Here is a 17,553-nt window from a genome sequence, read left to right as displayed (position 1 = left end):
CCATTTCTTTTTACGAGACAATTTCTTGTTTTAGCCTCATATATTTTTGATTTGATTTGTTTTCTTTGATGTTTGAGACGCAGTGTACGTCTCGGGGCTTAAATGTAAATGTAAGTAAGGATTTAAATTAAAGTCAGGAACGACTAGATCAGAGTATTATTAATGGGAGTTCATGGCGTACGTAAACATGCCGTCACGTTTTCTGGGATTTATTGTATGAGGTATGAATGAAAATGTGTGGTGTGAGATGGGGTGGATCCACAAATTTTGGTAGCGTCATCTTCATGATGATTTGAATATCAAGATGAGTGTAAGTTAGTGATCGATTCACGAATCCTCGAACGCAGTTTCGAATTTCAATCTCCGAATAATAGAATCAATTTTCTTTAAATGTATTATTATTATTATTATTATTATTATTATTATTATTATTATTATTATTATTATTATTATTATTATTATTATTATTATTATTATTATTATTATTATTATTATTATTATTATTATTATATGCCTTTGCTGGCAAGATGTAATGTTTACAGTGCACTATGTATTCTGGTATGGGCTATATCAAATTTGTTACTTTCAATGACCTGTCTCAGTCTCATCCTTGGCTTTGACAATATGAAAGTGACTGAGGTATGAGTGAAGCTAGTAGGCTAATACCATTCCCTATGCAGCCAGTCCCTGTTATGAATGGTGTGAAAATATCGCTCATAGGGTCGGTTGTTGCATGCATTTCAGTGGGCTTGGCAAACTGATATGTCATAGCAACGGCTGGCTCGGTGAGGAAAGGAACGGGAAACTACCTCACTCCTCATTTCCCTAGTACGCCTCTTCAGTGACGCCTAGGCTATTTATGACAGCTGTTGGCGGAGTTGCAGAGGATCAAATCAGCCTTCGGGCTGAATACCCAATACCCAACATACATTATTATTATTATTATTATTATTATTATTATTATTATTATTATTAACGCGAGTTTCTTGAGTTGAAGATTGAGATATTTCAGTAACTCTCAGATATTCAGACATGATCGATTGTATATGTGGCAATTTCTTAGTTTCAAGTTAGGTATTATTACAGAGTTGGTCACTTTATTATTCAAGTTTAACATTACGAGCGCGAGTGCTTTGATTTTGTGACCTACGCCGGATTGTTCCCCTTCATGCGAGCGATTGTTAGACGACGTCATTTATATTTGTATCAGTCTTTAGTAACTTTAGGACATGTAATATTTTTGTGATTATGAGTAAGGGGACGCATTCCTCATTTAAATGGCCTGCATTTTCATGATTGTGTGACTTGCCTCGGGTAGACTGGTGAGCAGCGAGTGTTAAGGGATGGACCTTGTGTGTTTTCATACTTGCTGTATTATTTTGGGAGACTGAATCTCCGCTTTTGAGTCATTCCGCCGTGTTGTTGGTGAGGGTGATATGTGTGTCTACCGAGGAGAGTTTTATTTTAGCGGCCTATACTTCGTGATGAGTTTATTGGTTTTTCTTCACGACATTACGGTTGTTGCAGTAGACGAGATTCTTATATCGCGACGTGTAGTTTGGATATTCTTATATGATATAACCGCGGTGAGGAATATTTGTGTCATATAATCTTTTCCAGGGTACGACTCGTTGGCTGAATGGTTAGCGTACAGGCCTTCGGTTCAGAGGGTCCCGGGTTCGATTCCCGGCCGGGTCGGGGATTTTAACCTACGTTGGTTAATTCCAATGGCCCGGGGGCTGAGTGTTTGTGCTGTCCCTAACATCCCTGCAACTCGCACATAACACTATCCTCCACCACAATAACACGCAGTTACCTACAAATAGCAGATGCCGCCCACCCTCATCGAAGGATCTGCCTTACAAGGGCTGCACTCGGCTAGAAATAGCCACACGAAATTATTATTATCTTCTTCCCAGTTGTATCCTCCGACCCAGAGTCTGAAGCTCCAGGACACTGCATGAGGCGGTAGAGGTGGGATCCCTCGCTGAGTCCGAGAGAAAAACCGACGCTGGAGGGTAAACAGATAAAGAGAAAGATGAAGAAGAGTTGGGGTTATGCGCACAACTTAACATCAACATATTTGTTAACATATTTGCGATTCTGTCTTCGCAAACTTTACCGTTCTACATCTGATATTACGTTGTCCTATTCAGAATACGCAATGGTATTGCAAAAATCTGTGCGATGGCCGGGAATCGAACCCGGATCAACTGCTTGGAAGGCAACTATGCTCACCATTACACCACCATCGCACGTCGAGTAAAGGAGAGATGCGGTAGGTCACATGACGTTTGTATACATTCTGACGTCATAATGAGGTCCATTCGGCCATGGATGGCTTCGACTGAATTGTATTCAAGTTCTTACCTCAGTAGCGAGGCACAGATCTATATCGCTGACGTAAGCCGATGCTGAAGCTGAGTGAGTTCTTAATATATATATATGTGTGTGTGTGTGTGTGTGTGAAAACTGTGCAGTCTAGATTTCCTCATTTACTGTCTAATAATATTATAATATAATAGTATTATAATTAAAGCGCAACAGAGTCCGCCTCTATAGTGTAGTGGTTAGTGTGATTAGCTGCCACCCCCGGAGGCCCGGGTTCGATTCCCGGCTCTGCCACGAAATTGAAAAGTGGTACGAGGGCTGGAACGGGGTCCACTCAGCCTCGGGAGGTCAACTGAGTAGAGGTGGGTCCGATTCCCACCTCAGCCATCCTCGAAGTGGTTTGCCGTGGTTTCCCACTTCTCCTCCAGGCAAATATCGGGATGGTACCAAACTTAAGGCCACGGCCGCTTCCTTCCCTCTTCCTAACCTATCCCTTCCAATCTCCCCATCCCCCACCAAAGTCCCTGTTCAGCATGGCAGGTGCGGCCGCCTATGCGAGGTACTGGTCATCCTCTCCAGTTTTATCCTCCGACCCAATGTCTCACGCTTCAGGACACTCCCCTTGAGGTGGTAGGTATTGGATCCCTCGCTGAGTCCGAGGGAAAAAACCAACATGATCTGCAACATATTTTCTCTTCCTGTATGTATAAAATTGGTTCTCCAAATGTCAATTGCTGAAGCACAGTACTTTTAGCTGCTTTTTCTTTAGGCATGTTTTCTAGTGGTTACTGGTATTGATAAAAGAAAGAAGAGAAAGTGTAGATTACAGATCCAGCATAGCGGCAGATCTGACGAGCTCGCAATGCACTAAACAGGCTTGCCAAATTCGGTGCATTATCCACAGATACTGAATAACACGAAAGATGAAGGGTAACGCTAGGTTAGAGCTACAAAATACTGGTCTGGACTGGTTAGGTCCTGCTAGTGACAAGGCCATTATTTAGTTTCAAGCTGTTAATGATTTAATTATTTTTATCATCATTTCCTTTTATCCAGTTCCTGTCGGGTCGAGGTATTTATGGCACTTCTTCATCTTCCTCTTTCCTTCCACCATTTCTCTTCCACGATCTTGTCCAAGTCTAAATTTCGACTTTTTATGTCGCTCTTCACTGATTCAATCCACCTTGTTCTAGGTCTTCCTCTTTTTCTCTTGCCCTCGCACTTTGCCTCCAGTATCTGTCTTGGAATTCTATTAATCTCCATCCCCTTTACATGTCTAAACCACCTTAGTTTATACTTTTCAACTCTCTCAATAAGCTTTCCTATCCCAACTTCCTCCCTAACATCTTCATTTCTCACTCTGTCTTTCCTATCGTACTTCTTGGGAATTTCATCTCACTGGCTTGAATTCTACTCTCTTGCCTGCTAGGCAAAGTTCATGTCTAAGCTGCATAAGTCAGTATGGGTTCATAGTACATTTCGTACATTATCTCTTTACTTTTCCTTGGTACTTCTTTGCTCCAAACAAGTTTTCTTACACTTTGGTAGAATGCATTACTCTGCTGTGCCATCCTGCTAATCTCCATGTCCACCTTAGCATTTTGCATTAATTCACTTCCTAGGTATTTAAAGCTGTCCACAATTTCCAGACTCTGACTTCTAATATTCACAGTGCCCTTTCCTAGCTTTTCCCCCTCTCGACATCACCACAGTCTTGCTTTCCTCTGTACTGATTTTCATGCCATACTTCTCAATTTTCTCGTTCAGTACAATTAGTTGCAGCCCGCCTCTGTGGTGTAGTGGTTAGTGTGATTAACTGCCACCCCCGGAGGCGCGGATTCAATTCCCGGCTCTGCCACGAAATTTGAAAAGTGGTACGAGGGCTGGAACGGGGTCCACTCAGTCTCGGGAGGTCAACTGAATAGAGGTGGGTTCGATTCCCACCTCAGCCATCCTGGAAGTGGTTTTCCGTGGTTTCCCACTTCTCCTCCAGGCAAATGCCGGGATGGTACCTAACTTAAGGCCACAGTCCTTCCCTCTTCCTTGCCTATCCCTTCCAATCTTCCCATCTCCCCGCAAGGCCCCTGTTCAGCATAGCAGATCAGGCCACCTGGGCGAGGTACTGGTCATTCTCCCCAGTTGTATCCCCCGACCCAATGTCTCGCGTTCCAGGACACTGCCCTTGAGGCGGTAGAGGTGGGATCCCTCGCTGAGTCCGAGGGAAAAACCGACCCTGGAGGGTAAACAGATTAAGAAAGAAAGAACATTAAGTAGTTGTTGCAATTCTTTGCTGTTCTTTCCCCAGATCACACCTTCATCTGCAAATAGCAGTATCTTCATCTCTTTATCTCCATAGGCTTCCTTTGTTTCCTTTACAATTTCGTCCATGACCATAATAAACAAAAGAGGTGACAGCACACTCCCTTGTCTTAGTCCAGTCTTGTTCTTAAACCGTTCTGTCTTTCCAACTGGGGTCAGTACTCTGCTAACACAGTTGTTGTACATTGCTTGTACCATTTCTAACATTTCTCTTCCGAGTCTCTTTTTAACCATGGTTTCCCAAACCTTCTCTCAGGGGACACTATCATATGCTATCTATGAAAGTCATGACCAGATCATTTCCATATTCCCAGTTCTTTCCCAATAGCTGTTTCATGCTAAAGATTAATAATAATAATAATAATAATAATAATAATAATAATAATAATATTAATAATAATAATAATAATAATAATAATAATAATGTTATTTGTTTTATTTTAAGATTGGGTCCACTGTAGATCTTCCACTCCGGAAGCCATATTGTTGCTCTTGTAACTCTCCTTGAATCTTTCTTCTTTCTAATATCATTTCCAGTATTTTACCTACCTGCGATATGTGATTCCTCTATAGTTACCACAAACTTTCTTGTCCCCTTTCTTAAACACTGGTATTATTTCCCTTTATTCCAGTCTTCTGGTACACATTTGTCAGTGGCGTATCCTTGAATCTCCACTGAGGCATGCAACTAGTAACCATGCAGTTAACACAATGTATTAAGTAAATTTCAATTCTACTCACCCTAATTACATGTAGGTGAACTCGAGCCAAACAGTTTTATTGTAAGTTTCTGGATTGAACGTGCGTACACAATTCTTGTTTTCTGTTTTTAAATTTACGAGGGTACGCCTCTGTGGTGCAGTGGTTAGTGTGTTTAGCTGCCACCCCCGGAGGCCCGGGTTCGATTCCCGGCTCTGCCACGAAATTTGAAAAGTGGTACGAGGGCTGGAACGGGGTCCACTCAGCCTCGGGAGGTCAACTGAGTAGAGGTGGGTTCGATTCCCACCTCAGCCATCCTCTAAGTGGTTTTCCGTGGTTTACCACTTCTCCTCCAGGCAAATACCGGGATGGTACCTAACTTCAGGCCACGGCCGCTTCCTTCCCTCTTCCTTGTCTATCCCTTCCAATCTTCCCATCCCCCGCAAGGCCCCTGTTCAGCATAGCAGGTGAGGCAGGCTGGGCGAGGTACTGGTCCCCAGTTGTATCCCCCGACCCAGAGTCAGAAGCTCCAGTACACTGCCCTTGAGGCGGTAGAGGAGGGATCCCTCGCTGAGTCCGAAGGAAAAGCCAACCCTGGAGGGTAAGCAGATTAAGAAGAAGAAGAAATTTACGAGGGAAGGTAGAGGTCTCCCGGCTTTAACTATTTGAATCTTTTCATCAGACGAACGGCCAGTAAATGGCTTTTCAAACTGATTTACAATTATATCCGTTTTAGACTCATCCATCGTTAATAACACATGTGCGCAAAATATAATGAATTAACTCACTAAGCCACAACTCAAGCACTGGAGGTAAGTCACCTCAGTGCCATTGGTCAGTTTCGTCACGTTGGGTTCTCGCTGAGGGGTAATCTGTAAGCTGTAAAGATGCCGACTTTCTCCAAGTTGCTAACAGACGGCAGAGGGTAGCACGGGTATGGGGTGACAAATTCTGACCGAGTTTCAATTGCAACGACATCGTTCAGAGGGTTTCAGAACTACGTCTGCCACCGAATGCAATTTTAAGATTGAATGCCTTACATCCTTAACTCCTCCATTTGCTGTCTCTTTCTTCCTAGAGTGGAGTAGACGGCGAGACTATACCAGCATCACACGTAGTCAAGCAACGGAACTAGTACAGTTGCGTGGACCTTTTGAACTTCTGAGAGATGAAATCGTTGACATTTGACTTGCAAAAACCTAAAATCGTACATCAGACAGTTCTTTGTGTTATAACGCATGCAATGAATGCCTTACATTCAAGGAGAATACGCCCCTGACATTTGTGTTTCCAATACACTTTAGCACTCGGTACAACCATTGAATATCAACAGGTCCAGCAGCTTTTATCATTTTATCTTTGCAAACTTTACCATTCTACAAGAGAAATTACGTTAACCTATTCCGAACAGGCGACGGCATGGCAAAAATCTGTGCGATGGCCGGGAATCGAACCCGGATCAACTGCTTGGAAGGCAACTATGCTCACCATTACACCACCATCGCACAAGTGAAAGTAGAGATACCGTAGTCAGATGACGCTTGTGTACATTCTGACGTCATAATGAGGATCAACTCGACCGGAGAGGATCCATAGTTGTTATCGCAGTAGCGAGGCACGGATCTATGTAGTTGGCATAAACCGATGCTGAAACTAAGAGAATATTATTATCATTCGTAATAAAAATATATTTTTCTTTCTTCTTCTTAATCTGTTTACCCTGCAGGGTTGGGTTTTACCTCGAATTCAGCGAGGGATATCACATCTACCACCTCAAGGGCAGTGTCTTGGAGCGTGAGACTTTCGGTCAGGTGATGGAACTCGGGAGGAGGACAAGTAACTCGTCCAGGCTGCCTAAGCCTGCTATGCTAAACAGGGACCTTGTGGGGTGGAGGGATGGGAAGACTGGAAGGGATAGACAAGGAAGAGGGAAGGAAGCGGCCGTGGCCTTAAGTTAGGGACCATTTCGGCATTCGCCTGGAGAAGAAATGGGAAACCACGGAAAACCACTTCCAGGATGGCTGAGGTGGGAATCGAACCCACCTCTTCTCAGTTGACCTTCAGAGGCTGAGTGGACCCCATTCCAGCACCCGTACCACATTTCAAAGCCCGTGACAGAGCCGAGAATCGAACCCGGGCTTCCAGGTGTAACATCAATCTTCAGGGATATAATTGCAATTCCATCTGCGCAAATTTTACCATTCTACAATAGATATTACATTGTCCTATTCAGAATAGGCAACGGCATTGTAAAAATCTATGCGATGGCCGGGAATTGAACCCGGATCAACTGCTTGGAAGGCAACTATGCTCACCATTACACCACCATCGCACCGACGAGTCAATGAAAGGATACGTACATCACATGACGTTTGTATACATTTCGACGTCATAATGAGGATCCACTCGGCCATGGACGATCCAAAGGACTTGAATATTACAGTTGTTATCGCAGTAGCGAGGCACATTTCTATATCGTTGAGGTAAACCGATGCTCAAACTGAGTGATGATTATTATTATCATTCTTAATAAAGATATCCCTTATCTAAATCTTCTTATATATTATTTAATTTTTCTTAAATTTACCGAGCTCGATAGCTGTGGTCGCTTAAGTGCGGCCAGTGTCCAGTATTCGGGAGATAGTAGTTTCGAACCCCACTGTCGGCAGCCCTGAAAATTGTTTTCCGTGGTTTCCCATTTTCACACCAGGCAAATGCTGGGGCTGTACCTTAATTAAGGCCACGGCCGCTTCCTTCCCACTCCTAGCTCTTCCCTGTCCCATCGTCGCCATAAGACTTATCTCTGTCGGTGCGACGTAAAACAACTAGCAAAAAAAAAAATAATAATAAATCAATGGTTATCTACCTTGGAGCCCATATGTTGATAAGTATCTATATATGAAAACTGTGGAGTCTAGATTTCCCCATTTACTGTCTAATAATAACAATAATAAAATTAATAACAATAATAAACATCGTCCGCCTCTATAGTGTAGTGGTTAGCGTGATTAGCTGCCACCCCCGGGGAGGTCCGGTTTCGATTCCCGGCTCTTCCACGAAATTTTGAAAAGTGGTACGAGGGCTGAAACGGGGTCCACTCAGCCTCGGGAGGCAACTGAGTAGAGGGGGGTTCGATTCCCCCCTCAGCCATCCTGGAAGTGGTTTTCCGTGGTTTCCCACTTCTCCTCCAGGGAAATGCCGGGATGGTACCTAACTTAAGGCTACGGCCGCTTCCTTCCCTCTTCCTTGTCTCTCACTTCCAGTTTTCCCATCCCCTCACAAAGCCCCTGTTCAGCATAGCAGGTGAGGGCGGCTGGGCGAGGTACTGGTCATCCTCTCCAGTTGTATCCCCGACCCAAAGTCTGAAGCTCCAAGACACTGCCCTGGAGGCGGTAGAGATGGGATCCCTCGCTGAGTCCGAGGGAAAAGCCAACCTTGGAGGGTAAATCAGATTAAGAAGAAGAATAATCATGATAATAATTTGTAGAGCCCTTGCTGGCGAGATGTAGTGTTTACAGTACGCTATGTCTTCTGGTATGGGCTAAAGCAATTTGTTACTTTCATTGACCTGTCTCAGTCTCATCCTTGGCTTTGACAATATGAAAGTGACCGAGGTATGAGCGATGCTAGTAATACCATTCCTTATGCAGCCAGTCCCTGTTATGACTGGTGTGAAAATTTCGCCCATTGGGTCGGTTGGTGCATGCATTTCAGTGGGCTTGGCAGACTGATATGCAATAGCAACTTCTGGCTCGGTGAGGAAAGCAACGGGAAACTACCTCACTCCTCATTTACCTAGTATGCCTCTTCAGTGACGCCTAGGCTGTCTATGATAGCCTTTGGTGGAACTGTGGAGGATCAGACCAGCCTTCGGGCTGAATATCCAACATACAATAATTTGTATTCGTACTATATGTAGACGGCAGACTGTTATTGTTAATTTAGCTCTGTTTAGCATCAAAATAGCCACATGGAACGCCCCAGCTGATCGCCTAGTTGATTTTATCTTTTGGCTAAAAGAGCTTAAGAACCCTTGGTCTTCCGCATAACAATCATTTTAAAGCAGGCCGTTCAGTCCGGAGACGGAATTTCATAATAACTCTTGTTAGTGGTTTCCACTTTAATTGTTCTCTGTCCTAACAACAGTCAGCAGGCGGTGAATGACAACAAATGGTTGGCGTAACTCCTCAGCTAAGCAGTTTTTGTGTTATTCAAGCGAAGATAATTGAATGAAATGATGCAATACGCCCAAGTAGGTTCACCATATTACAAACATTAAGACATTTCTTACGCACGATCGCTACTTGTAACCACAGTAATCCATCTGTTCATCACTTATAAATTGAAAATTATTGTAATTCGCAATGGGGATCGCCTCTGTGGTGTAGTGGTTAGTGTGATTAACTGCCACCCCCCGGAAGCCCGGGTTCGATACCCGGCTCTGCCACGAAATTTGAAAAGTTGTACGAGGGCTGGAACGGGGTCCACTCAGCATCGGCAGGTCAAATGAACAGAGGTGGGTTCGATGCCTACCTCAGCCATCCTGGAAGTGGTTTTCCGTTGTTTCCCCACTTCTTCTCCAGGCACGGTCATGGCCACTTCCTTCCCTCCCCCTTGTCTATCCCTTCCAATCTTCCCACCCCTCAGCAAGACCCCTGTTCAGCATAACAGGTGAGGCCACCTGGGCGAGGTACTAGTCATCCTCCCCAACTGTATCCCCAGACCCAATGTCTCACGCTCAAGAACACTGTCCTCGGTAGAGGTGGGATCTCTCGCTGAGTCCGAGGGAAAAACCGACCCTGGAGGGTAAACAGATAAAGAAGAAGAAGAAAATGCTGGGGCTGTACCTTAATTAGGGCCACGGCCGCTTCCTTCCCACTGCTAGGCCTTTCCTATCCCATCGTCGCCATAAGACCTGTCTGTGTCGGTGCGACGTAAAGCAAGATGTATAAAAGAAATGTAAATAAAGGTTACAAGTTTCCTCGCATGTTTATGATGATATGGGAGTTGTAGTTAGAGCGTAAAGTAGAAGGCGTATAAGTCACTGGTAAGACCCCAATATGGTTCCATAGTATGGGATACTCACTACGATTACTTGATTCTAGAACTGGAAAATATTTCAAGGAAAGCAGCACGATTTGTTCTAGATGATTTCGGACAAAAGAGTAATGTTACGAAAATTTTGCAAACTTTTATGCAGGTATGTTGTAATAAACGATTTCGACTGTACATTCGTTGTAACAACTCATACGGAACAGTTCTGTAAGATGCGCCAATTAGTTACCATACATATTCTTATTCTGAATGAAGGACTTTAAATTTTCAAACCCGTTTTTCTCGGAAGTAAGATTTTTCTTTTCTTTAGGGCCGGTATTATAATGATGGTTTAAACTGAAGATTGAGTTAAACTGTAACTTGAGTTTAAACCGATGTTGAGTCTTATAATGGTGGCCTAAGTTAAACTGAGGTGAAGAAGGAAATACGATCTTGGTAGCAGTGACTTGCAAGAAAATATGACTATCGATAATATTTTGTTTAGTTCTTGTACGTAAAATGGCGGATAAAAGCAATAAGCGTTGTCCTAATTTTACTTGTAAGGAAATAGAATTGCTTGTGCAATTAGTACAGAAATATTTATATAGTCCGTGAAACAGTGGCCTTATGAATTCCTCCGAAATCTCCCATTTTAATAAACATACTACGGGAGGCATAAAACCGCAATGCTATTAGTAGCTGACTAAGGGGTTCTACAGCATGATTTCTAAAATAGAATCTACAATTTACACTTCTGACATTCAAACAGTTCGAAAAGTCATTTTTACATTCTTACCTTTTCGTTGCATGTTTTATTCTAGCACCAATTTGCTGAAACAGAGTTATGACAGTCCGTTTTGTAAGCTTAAACCTATTTAAAAACTATTTTTCATTCCATATATGAAAGTGACGTCCCCTTGCTTGGAAAACTCGTAGTGCCCGTGGTCATTCAATAATTTGATCCACTTCTTCTTCTTCTTCATCGCTTAGTATTTCTTCAAACACCTCAAAAATATCTTCGAGATCCATTCGTTCTGCCATGTTGTAAGGTTATGAATTCTTAAACTTCAGTTTAAACGGTAGATGAGTGGCAGTAAAATTAATCTCTAGTTAAACTTAAGATTAATTTTTATAATACACGACTAACAGATAAACCGAAGTTTAAACTGAACCAACAGTTTAAACCTTTATTATAATACCGGCCCTATTAATGGGTCTTGCTTGTAAACCAACGTTATAATATTCTTTGATTTATGAGATCAGACCTACTTTCATAATAATTCGAGCCCGGATTTCAAATCTTAAAATATGCATGCATTTATGCACTGTCATATGACAAAACATGCACAATAAACTGGAAAAAATACACTATCAAAATTTAGTTCCTTTCGAAACATTGTACAACTACCATAATTTCTCCAAACTATCTTGATTTAAACTCATCCGTTTGTCTGTCAGCATATTCTTAAGTACAGAAAATGACCTTTCTCGTCACAAGAAGGTGCATACTTAAATGAAGACATTTGGGACAAACTGAGGTCAACCTTTACATCTTTGCATTTTCACCACAATACGTCTTTTATGAGGTTGAGGAATTTAAAGTCAGGATTTGAACGGATCACTTTGTTCAGCTTATCTCTCTAGCTCCGCAGGTACTTCTCCGTGCGATGATTGCAGACAATGATGTCTTGAATAACTTCTAAAGATTGCCTGTTGCGATGACAAAGATGTGTGGCGAGTGCTAGTTCCGGGTAGGAAATTCCAAGATGACAACGAAGGAGGGTTCAGTACAAAACCAAGGGTTGTAAGTCGCTTTCTCATTACCGCGGTGGCATAGAAGTGAGATACAAGTTTTGTTTTATTTGTCTAAGACAGACGTCAATTAGTAAAGCACAATTTAAGGTCCAATTTATAGCAATTAAAAAAAAAAATGAAATGGCGTATGGCTTTTAGTGCCGGGAGTGTCTGAGGACAAGTTCGGCTCGCCAGATGCAGGTCTTTCGCTTTGACTCCCGTAGGCGACCTGCGCGTCGTGATGAGGATGAAATGATGACGACGACAAATATACCCAGCCCCCGTGCCGGCGAAATTAACCAATTATGGTTAAAATTCCCTACCCTGCCGAGAATCGAACTCGGGACACCTGGGTCCAAAGGCCAGGACGCTAACCATTTAGCCATGGAGCAATGTAGAACTGGGACACCTTAATCCTAAGAATTATAGAGATCGACGTAGTGACTTCAGGCTTAGGTCAATGTTTACTCAAGTAACAGAGAAGAAAGTGCTAGGTTAATTGGATGCCGTTATGCATCAGTAGACTAAGCGCCATTTGACGAAAATTGAGATTTTAGCGCCATCTTGTAGAGGAAGGCTTGAACTATTTATAAAAAATTCCCCACTGCATTACAAGAGGCCGTTAGTTGTTAGTAAACAGAAAACCTAAGCGACAAAACGGGAATCAGTAAAAATGTAAATTGCATCAGTAGACTATGCGACATTCCAGTTTGTATCATTAGACCAAGCGCCACATTCCTCACATTGCGCGCTGATGACAGCGAGGGAACCCGCGTTTTCGACAGTGCTGACATTTTTACGTGGTGATACGTTGAGTGGTTTATCAAGTGACGAAGTTCAGCGATGTACCAAGTACTTCCAAAAGTAAGGAGAAGGACAATGCTACTAATGCAGCTTGCTAAGAAGGTTGCGTCTGAGAATCATTCTCTAGAATTTGATGGTGAATCTCAGGAAGTAAATCTAAATAAGTCAAGACAGGGACGACCGCGGGAAAGTAGAGTTCCCTTTCACCAGGCATTAATACGTTTGTGGCCAATAGGAAAACCTATCTCTGAAGCCAAACTAAGAGACTTTGGTTCGCTGATGCACTTAATACCTGCAGATGCCAAACAATTTTACCAGGATCTTCAAGCAAATTCTGACATCGTGGATAACGTAGATGGATTTAATGGAGATCCTGATTTCGAGATTGAATGAACTGAGAGCAACAATCTTACTACCTGTCCAGTGACTTGTGTGTATTTATAGGAGAAAATATCTTTAATCACATTTTCTGTCTCAAGCAGAACAAAACAAGGCTTAAAAATATCACGGCAATACTGTACTCTCAGAATATAATAGGCGTATCGTGAAGGAAAATCCATTCAAACATTGTATAGACTACAATGGCTCATGTCTTACCATTTGTATTTGACTCAGGTAAGTTGAAATTCTTCAAATCAGTAAGTCGTTATAGCAACGACTTTAGAGAATAGCTTCCCTTCTAGAATTTCTCCATCTAAAACTTGAATAATGTACCGGAGTTGTGGCGCGGCTCGCGGTGGATCAAGCCTTAGCGGGACTTTCCAGACAGTAGGAGATTAATTTTTTTTATCATGGCTGCCGCCACGTTATATTTTTTGAAGTTTTACTCAATACATACTCAACAGTTAGGAGTTATTGGTGTAGCATCGTGATGCATTATTCGCACTTGAGAAAAACCTTAAATTGCATCAGTAGACTAAGCGCCATTTCTTCAAGAAAATCTATGTAGTGCGAGTATAAAAATGTTGAAATTTGGTGAGAAGGTACAATATATTATCCTACAACACCAGTAATACCATATTTAGCAAAATTATGTTCGCTGCAATTTACACATAGATCCAAATTTAAACGCGATTATCTCGCAACCAACTTTTGGCGCTTGGTCTAGTGATGCATAACGGCATCCAATTATTGGATTATAGGACCTCAGCCATCGCCTCTGTGGTGTAGTGGTTAGTGTGATTAGCTGCCACCCCCGGAGGCCCGGGTTCGATTCCCGCTTCTGCCACAAAATTTGAGAAGTGGTACGAGGGCTGGAACGGGGTCCAGTCAGCCTCGGGTGGTCAACTGAGTAGAGGTGGGTTCGATTCCTACCTCAGCCATCCTGGAAATGTTTTTTCGTGGTTTCCCACTTCTCCTGCAGGCAAATGCCGGTATGGTACCTAACTAAAGGCCACGGCCGCTTACTTCCCTCTTCCTTGCCTGTCCCTTCCAATCCCCCTCCCCCCTCCGCAAGGCCCCTGTTCAGCATAACAGGTGAGGTCGTCTGGGCGAGGCACCGGTCATCTTCCCTACCCCCGACCCAGAATCTGAAGCTCCAGGACACTGCCCTTGAGGTGATAGAGGTGGGAACCCTCGCTGAGCCCGAGGGAAAAACCGACCCTGGAGGGTAAACAGATTAAGAAAGAAAGAAAGAACAGACAAGAAGGTGCTAGGTTACAGTAATTGGATTATAGGACCTCTGCCGTATGTACTAACTTTGGTTTTCTAACACAGGATACCAGGAATACATTCTCTCCGTCTCTCAGTAAAAGATATTCTGTATAACGTGGAAAAGTGGCCCCAAATTCTGCACACCAACATACATAAAAGACGTCATCATGCAAGTTAACATTATATATGCGCCAAAGTCAGAAGAAAAGTCATATTATGCAATATTAAACATCCAAAAATTCGTTATTAAATACAAAATCTTCCAAATATGTAATATGCATGAATTTCCTCCTAAAAAGGCCAAAACATGCAAACATGCATTTGGATTCGTGAAGCCATAAAACTAAATATGGAAAGTTTGAGAACTAAGTTTCTAGCCGGGTGCAGTCCTTGTTAAGGCAGACCCTCCGATGAGGGTGGGCGGCATCTGCCATTTGTAGGTAACTGCGTATTATTGTGATGGAGATAGTGTTGTGTGTGGTGTGTGAGTTGCAGGGATCTTGCGGTCAGCACAAACACCCAGACCCCGAGCCAGTGAAATTAACCAGTGAAGGCTAAAATTCCCGACCCGGCCGGGAATCGAACCCTGGAACCTCTGAACCGAAAGCCAGTACGCTGGCCATTCAGCCAACGAGTCGGACGTTTGAGAACTGTAACAAGCTTATTTAAAGGCATGCATTTGCATGAAAATCCAGGCTCTAATAATAATACACTTATTTCGAGCGTATTGGCTATTTAACCCCTTCTCTCATCTCTTTGATAGCCAATGGAGTGGTATCGAGTTTCATAATCTCCCCTCTGCCCTGCCCTGACATGACCTTCCCCGCAGCATTCCTCAGTGATTTGGTTTTCTTGACGACTCGCTTCATGTCTGCAGTGCAGAACACGCATCAGTCGCAGCTGAGCGAGCACCCACACGCGGGCCGTATTACAATCGTACAACACGGTGAAGGTAAGTTGGATCGTCATTTAACTGCATTGTATAGGCATCCGGTCGATGTAAACAGTTTGGCTCGTCCTTTCCAATGCGTGTGGACTAGACAAAAGAGGGGTTGAATGGGTGGCTACATTTCTAGCAAATAGAACTCAGAGAATCAGAGTAGCGAAGTGTTATTGGAGCTTTATGTTTTCATATATACTGTATATACTAGCTGTCCCCCCACGTCTTCGCTCGCGTGGTTTTCGTAATTTGATAAAAGTCATCATCTGTTTACCCTCCAGGTTCAGTTTTTCCCTCGGACTTCGCGAGGGATCCCACCTCTACCGCCTCAAGGGCAGTGTCCTGGAGCTTCAGACTCTTGGTCGGGGGATTCAACTGGGGAGTATGACCAGTACCTCGCCCAGGCGGCCTCACCTGCTATGCTGAACAGGGGCTTTGTGGAGGAATGGGAAGATTGGAAGGGATAGGCAAGGAAGAGGGAAGGAAGCGGCCGTGGCCTTAAGTTAGGTACCATCCCGGCATTCGCCTGGAGGAGAAGTGGGAAACCACGGAAACCACTTCCAGGATGGCTGAGATGGGAATCGAACCCACCTCTACTCAATTGACCTCCCGAGGCTGAGTGGACCCCGTTCCAGCCCTCGTACCACTTTTCAAAATTTCGTGGCAGAGCCGGGAATCGAACCCGGACCTCCGGGGGTGGCAGCTAATCACGCTGACCAGTACACCACAGAGGCGGCTCCTTGTTGTTACGCTAAGATATCTGAAAATTCCGAAAATATAAAAACTCACCGCAGTGTTTCTTTACTTTTATAGGAAATTACAAATACCAGTTTTCACGTCTGTAACATCTTCAGTTTTTGAGATATAATAATCCCCATAAAAAGGATTCAACCACTTTTACAGTCCTTTTCCCCTCCAAATTGATTTTCCAAAAACAAAAAGTACATGTTTCTTTGTTTTTAAAGGAAATTCCAAATACCAATTTTTACGTCAGTGCTCGGTTCACGCGAAACGACGTGGGTTCGATTCCCCGTCAGGAGGTCGAAAAATTTAAGAAACGACATTTCCACTTCCGCAGGTGCACTTGGCCCTGAGGTTCACTTAGCCTACACCAAAAATGAGTACCAGGTTAATTTCTGGGGACAAAGGTGGCCGGGCGTAGAGCTAACCACTCTACCCCACCAAGTGTCGAGGTTTCTGATAGTGGAATCCTTTACCTTCTACCCCTCTAAGGGCCTTCGTGCCCTGTTCGGAGATGACTTAAAAAAATCATCTATAACATTTTTTTTGAGATCTCATTATAAAATTGCACCCCCTTTTTCACTTCTATTCATTCCCTTACGTGGATTTTCCGAAAAAAATATGTGTTTCTTTATTTTTAAAGCAGATTCCAAATACCAATTTTTTCGTCTGTAACATCTTCATTTTTTAGATATAAGTATCCTCATAAAAAGAATTCAACGCCTTTTTAACTTCTTACCACACCCCTCAAGGGGATTTTCCGAAAACAAAAATGCATGTTTCTTTACTTTTAAAGGAGATTCCAAAACCAATTTTCATGTCTGTAACATCTTCATTTTTTTAGATATAAGTATTCTCATAAAAATAATTCAACACCTTTTTCACTTCTTCCCCCCCCCCCCCGCCAAGGGGATTTTCCGAAAAGATAAATATACATGTTACTTTATTTTTAAAGGAGATTCCAAATACCAATTTTCATGTCTGTAACATCTTCAATTTTTTTAGATATAAGTATTCTCATAAAAAGAATTCAACACCTTTTTCACTTCTTCCCCCCCCCCCGGCAAGGGGATTTTCCGAAAAGAAAAACTAATTTATTTTTAAATGAGATCCAACTACCAATTTTCACGTCTGTAACATCTTCATTTTTTAGATATAAGTATCCTCATAAAAAGAATTCAACACCTTTTTCACTTTTTCTCACTCCCCCCCCCCCCCCCGCAAGGAGATTTTCCGAA

General features: G+C 42.9%; 1 protein-coding gene and 3 non-coding genes across 4 annotated transcripts in view; 1 reads left to right on the top strand and 3 right to left on the bottom strand.

Annotated features, from left to right (window-relative positions):
- Positions 1-2,183: 2,183 nt before the first annotated feature.
- TRNAG-UCC (transfer RNA glycine (anticodon UCC)) lies at positions 2,184-2,255 on the bottom strand. Its single transcript has one exon. It is a non-coding gene; the product is annotated as a tRNA-Gly (tRNA).
- A 4,527-nt stretch (positions 2,256-6,782) lies between these two features.
- On the bottom strand, positions 6,783-6,854 carry TRNAG-UCC (transfer RNA glycine (anticodon UCC)). Its single transcript has one exon. It is a non-coding gene; the product is annotated as a tRNA-Gly (tRNA).
- Positions 6,855-7,609: 755 nt separating this feature from the next.
- TRNAG-UCC (transfer RNA glycine (anticodon UCC)) lies at positions 7,610-7,681 on the bottom strand. Its single transcript has one exon. It is a non-coding gene; the product is annotated as a tRNA-Gly (tRNA).
- A 7,805-nt stretch (positions 7,682-15,486) lies between these two features.
- LOC136886008 (alpha-tocopherol transfer protein-like) overlaps positions 15,487-17,553 on the top strand; it is a 67,609-nt gene continuing 65,542 nt past the window's right edge. The window contains exon 1 of the mRNA XM_067158718.2: positions 15,487-15,586. The gene's annotated coding sequence lies outside the window, so the exon portion shown is untranslated. The remainder of the gene's footprint in view (positions 15,587-17,553) is intronic.

The sequence above is a fragment of the Anabrus simplex genome, chromosome X (genome assembly GCF_040414725.1).
Source record: "Anabrus simplex isolate iqAnaSimp1 chromosome X, ASM4041472v1, whole genome shotgun sequence".
Classification (NCBI taxonomy): domain Eukaryota; kingdom Metazoa; phylum Arthropoda; class Insecta; order Orthoptera; family Tettigoniidae; genus Anabrus; species Anabrus simplex.
The sequence above is the reverse complement of the archived record's forward strand: the minus strand, read 5'-3'. Positions and strand labels throughout refer to the sequence as shown.